The sequence below is a fragment of the Marmota flaviventris genome, chromosome 14 (assembly GCF_047511675.1).
Source record: "Marmota flaviventris isolate mMarFla1 chromosome 14, mMarFla1.hap1, whole genome shotgun sequence".
NCBI classification, from domain to species: Eukaryota; Metazoa; Chordata; class Mammalia; order Rodentia; family Sciuridae; genus Marmota; species Marmota flaviventris.
In genome coordinates this window covers 89,364,181-89,368,951 of record NC_092511.1, presented here as the reverse complement: position 1 = coordinate 89,368,951, position 4,771 = coordinate 89,364,181, and the positions used below count along the sequence as shown (strand labels likewise).

The 4,771-nt window shown below is 55.9% G+C and overlaps 1 non-coding gene across 1 annotated transcript; it reads left to right on the top strand.

Annotated features, from left to right (window-relative positions):
- Positions 1-3,436: 3,436 nt before the first annotated feature.
- Positions 3,437-3,567, top strand: LOC114078754 (small nucleolar RNA SNORA42/SNORA80 family). The gene has a single exon (XR_003580390.2). It is a non-coding gene; the product is annotated as a small nucleolar RNA SNORA42/SNORA80 family (small nucleolar RNA).
- The last annotated feature ends 1,204 nt before the right edge of the window (positions 3,568-4,771 follow it).

The following is a 4,771-nucleotide window of genomic DNA, read 5'->3' as shown; positions in this document are numbered from 1 at the left end:
GGAAGAGACTTCCATGGAAAATACCCCAACGCTGTCTTTGGATATACGAGGGTATGTTGTCCAGTGCTGTGGCAGCCCTCTTGTGACCTTGAGGAGGCAAGCCTAAGGAAGAAATTGTTCTTGATCCTAACGTTGAGCTGCTAAGTTAGCCATCCCTGGCAGCCCTCCGGCTCTGTTAAAAACATCATAAGACATTGTATGCCTTTGCACACTTTGGCTGGTTACTTACAGTCAAAGCATCCTGACTGACACAAAGGCTCAGCATTATTGGGTACCCACCTGCCTGGCCAGCCTCATTTTCCACCACTGCCCTACTGAAGCATCTCTGGGTGACGCTGCTTCCTCTGTTTGAACTGCTTCCTGGGAGGCCACCTTGGCCTCCTCTAATTGGTGAACTCCTGTCCTGGGAACAGGTGCCCACAGATCCTCATGGCCTGGCTGTCCTCCACCCAGACACGGGAGAGGACACCTGAGGTCCCCAGCTGCTGGGGACAGAGCCGGGCTCGGCACCCCGCAGGGAAGCTGGGTGCACTCCAGAGCCTTAGACAGCCACCCAGATCCACATGACAAGACGGGAGGGAGGCAGGGCAGGGAGCCGCACAATGCCACCGCCAGCCACCGAGGAGGGGGTGGCGTAGAGCGGGGAGCGGCAGGATCCCGCCCCCAATCACGAGGATCACCCCTGCACATGTCCCTCAGCCTGGGGACCTGGGGAGGTGAGGGGACAGGCAAGGGAGGGAGGTCTGGCCTCAGCCTGGGCAGAGGCGAGGCCCCTTGCGCTGGGGCTCAAGTTCACCCAGCCCCTGAGAGCCTGAGAAAGGGGCGTGGGGGCGGGGAGCCTGGGGTGGGGGCGGTACTTTGCCCTTGTGGGGCGGGGATCAGGGTTGAGTAGAGGTGGCTGGGTTCTGGGTGCCCCTGGAGCCCCGCTGTCCTGGCTGCCGGCCTCCCTGGGCCCAGCCCTGCTGGAAGCCAGCAAGAGAGCTCTCTGCAGGACTGCGCCCGCTGCCCACCGGGCTTGCCTTCCCCAGGCCAGCGGAGCCCCAGGCAGGGGAGGGCCGGCAGGCCAGGAGCCACAGCCACAGCTGCAGGCTTGTTTTTTATTTTATTTTTTAGTTGTAGTTGGACACAATACCTTTGTTTCGTTTATTTTTTAAAGATTTTTTTTAATTGCCCAAGAACGTCTCTTTGTTACAAATTAAAAAAAAAAAAAATTCGAGACAATGCTAATGTATCTCTTACCTCCCCCCTCCCCCAAATAAATTTCTCCCCAAAGGTAACTCCTTCAGGTAGTATTTTTTTTTTAGTATTTTTTATTTTTTTAATAAAGATGATACATAACTCTCCAAATCTCCTACACACACACACACACACTTAAGCAATATCGAATGTCTAAGATGAAATGTTTCCTTCTCCCAAATCATCGATGATTTCTCGGCTCTTGCCCTGCATCTTTTGAATTTCCTATTCAGGATGTAGATATTGGCTGTTTCTGGGTCCCCGGATGTGTCATCCTAACTCTCGGGGTTCTTATGACTTCCCCCAGCATTGACACCCCACCAGCCAGTCCTGCCGTGGTGCCCATGGTGGGTTCAGTCTCCCCCAAGAGGGCTGATGCCTGGGGTCTCTTCTATTTGGTTCTCAGCCAGGGGACAGTGCAGACCCTCAGTCTGGGGTGCACAGGGGTGTCTGCCCACCCCGTCCACCCCGTATGTTCAGCAGGGCTGGGCAACTCCTGCAGGGACCCTGCAGCAGGCTCCTCCCCTGGAACTGGGGGGTTGGACCTGGTCCTTCCGACCTCCCCAGGAATGCATCCTGGTGGCTGTCCTGTGGACGTTCCGACCTGCACACTTGCCTTGCACCTTGTCCCATGGCCCTATTCCCTCCCAGTACCCTGAGTCAGTCCCCAGGCAAAGACTCAGCCCAGGGGACCAGACAGGAGAAAGCCTCCAGGTCCCATCCCCCTGTCCTGCTGCTGCTGCTGGTGGTAGTTCAAAAAACAAAATAAACACCAAAATATAAAAAATAAAAGATAATAAAAAAATTAATATTTCTAGGATGCGAGTCTCCAAAGAGCAAATAGCAAGAAGCTGCTGGTGGAGCCAAGTTTGGCAGAGGCAGAGGTGGTTTTGTTCCTGGGAGGGGCCTCTAGTTCAAGCGCATTCCCTGGGGACCGGGCTGGAGCTCCCTGGTGGAGCTGCCCAGCATGGAGGCCCTGGGTCCTGTCCCCAGCACATAAACACAATTCCCGGAATGCGACCCCATGTGCTTTGCTGGTAATTAAAGTGGCTGTTCATTAGTGTTTCCTCTGCCTGTTTCCCTTGTTTGTTTGTTTGCAGCGATCGCTGGGGTTTCTGAGTGACAGGATGTTACCACGGAGGTCGGAGAGCTGCCCAGCCCCGGGAAGCCTAGAGGGTCAACCAGCCAGGAAGCCAGATCCTCCCGGCTCCCAGGGCGATCTGCTGCTCAGATCCTATGGGTCAGTGTGGGGACACCAAAGGCATGATCAGATGTGCCTTCCTCTATTGCTCCTTACCCAGGACACATGTAAAAACGGTATCCCACCCAAAACAGAGGCGAGAGTCACCCTTGAACCGTGCCCAGTCCTGTCACCAGGTGGTTTCATAAAAGCTGTCAAGGCTCCACACGCAGCTGTAGGCTGAGGAACACCAGGGAGGAACTGGGTCAGAGAATGGGGGACACTGAGTGGTCCCCAAGGAGAGGAAAGAGCGTAGGGGTGAGGCCAGTATTCAGGTCTCTGTGTTGGAGTGTGGTCAGGGTCTGTTGTGCAGGTTGGTCACTGCACTCTTTGCTTCTTGTCTCTGTCCCTCTTCTCCTGCTGTGCCAGTGGGAGGTCAGTCACCCCCTCTGGTAAGCAGGACCATCACGTGGGGGTGGGAGAGGGCAGCTTCCCTAAATGCAGGTCCAGCCCTCCTGCAGCCCCTCCACTACACCTCCAGCTCAGCCCCCGTCCCCTCCTACACATACATCCATCTTCTCTGCACCCCCCCCCGACCCCGGGGTGTTCACAACACTCCATACTGGTGGCCGCTACCATGCTTGAGAGAGGCCGACAACCCTCCACACTCTTGAGCCTGCGATCCACCGGGAAAGATAATAGCAAAGAAAGAAAGAGGTGTGGGTGCTCAGCTGTCCAGGGCGGCCAGGGCAGCAGGCACCCGGACTTGCACCGTCTTCCAGAGAACTGAGGACCCATGCCCGCCCCTGGCAGAGCTGCCTGCCCAAGGTCCCCGCCGCACCTGAGCCCCTGCTGATTCCCCAATATCCAGGCTCGCTGCCGTGCTGGGGATCAGGATCTGGCTGCGCTTCCCCCCAGGTCACCCCCTTCCTGGGCTGCAGGGATGAACAGACCCTGTCAGGACTAGAGTCAGTCTCTACCCACAGCCCAGGGGAGCACTGTGTCAAGAAGGATCCTGATGCGTGGGTTTGGATTTAGGGGGATTCCCCTGAACCACTCATAGGGTCCCATACAGAAGCAAACTGTGGCCCTGAACCTTTGCCTGGCCTCTGTACCTGCAGGCTGCTGGCCCTGAAGTGGGTCATACAGTAGAAGAAACGTGGGGGGGGGAGGAGGAGGAGGGTTGGGGGAGGGGGGGCTATTCTAAGGCTGCCGCTGGGCTCTGGAGGGTCAAAGGTGATCTGGACACATGGGGTCAAATGTGGCCAAAGATTGTCCTGACCAGACCTTGATGGTCCTTTGCTGCTACATGTGAGCTCTTTGCTTCTGGACGGTCAGCTTCTCTCCTGGGAAGCCTTTCCCAGGGGGAGCAACACAGCCCAGGGCCAGGAGAGAAGGCGGGTGCCTCCCAGGCGGGCCCTGCACCCCTCCCACCCGCTGGTCCTTTAGGGAGCTGTGTGTCCCCATGGCTCTGTGTCAGTCATCTTGCTGTCAGAGCCATGTCCTTCCCCCCAATGGGCTTTGTTCTATTTAATTTGGAAATAAAACCACTTGAAACCCCCCAAGCTGGAGAGGAGAGGGGGGCTTGGGACTCTCACTGGGGATGGCTGGGAAGCCAGGGTGAGGTTCTTCTAGGGCTCTCAGGACCCCAGCCTGCTGTCACTATGTCACTGGGCAACATCCAGTGCTTCTGCAGTGAGGGGACAGTGCAACAGGTCCACATGGCTGTGGGAAGTGGCCACGGTGCCCCGCTGGGTTCTCCTGCTTCTCCAGGCCCAGGCAATGATCATCACCTAACAACTGTGACCTCGGCACTGGGAGCCAGGCACTGCCAGGTGTGGGGTGCCGGGGAACCGACGGACTGGCCTGTTCTTTCTTTTCTCTCTCTTTCTTTTTTTTTTTTTGGTGGAACCTTGTGCTTACAGCATGTTAGGCAAGTGCTAACCACTGACCCATTATTCCTCTTGACAGTGGAAAAGGGAATGCTGAGTGTCTTGTGCAGGATCTCTCAGGTGAAGTAAGAGCATTAACAGTAATGTTAATGCCAAGCCAGGCGCGGGTGGTGCCCTGGTGCCTACCTGTAATCCAGTGTCTCGGGAGGCCGAGGCAGGAGGATTCCAAGTTCCAGCCCAGCCTCAGCCACTTAGCAAGGCCCTAAGCAACTCAGTGAGACCCTGTCTCCAAATTAATAAATAAAAATAAAAAGGGCTGGGGATGTGACTCAGTGGTTAAGCACCCCTAGGTTCAATCCTTGGTACCAAAAAAAGAAGACTCCTCATTAACTGAGCATTTTCTGTGTCTCGGGCTCTGTGTTCTAAACCTTCACATGCACAAACTCACTTACCTTGCTATGCA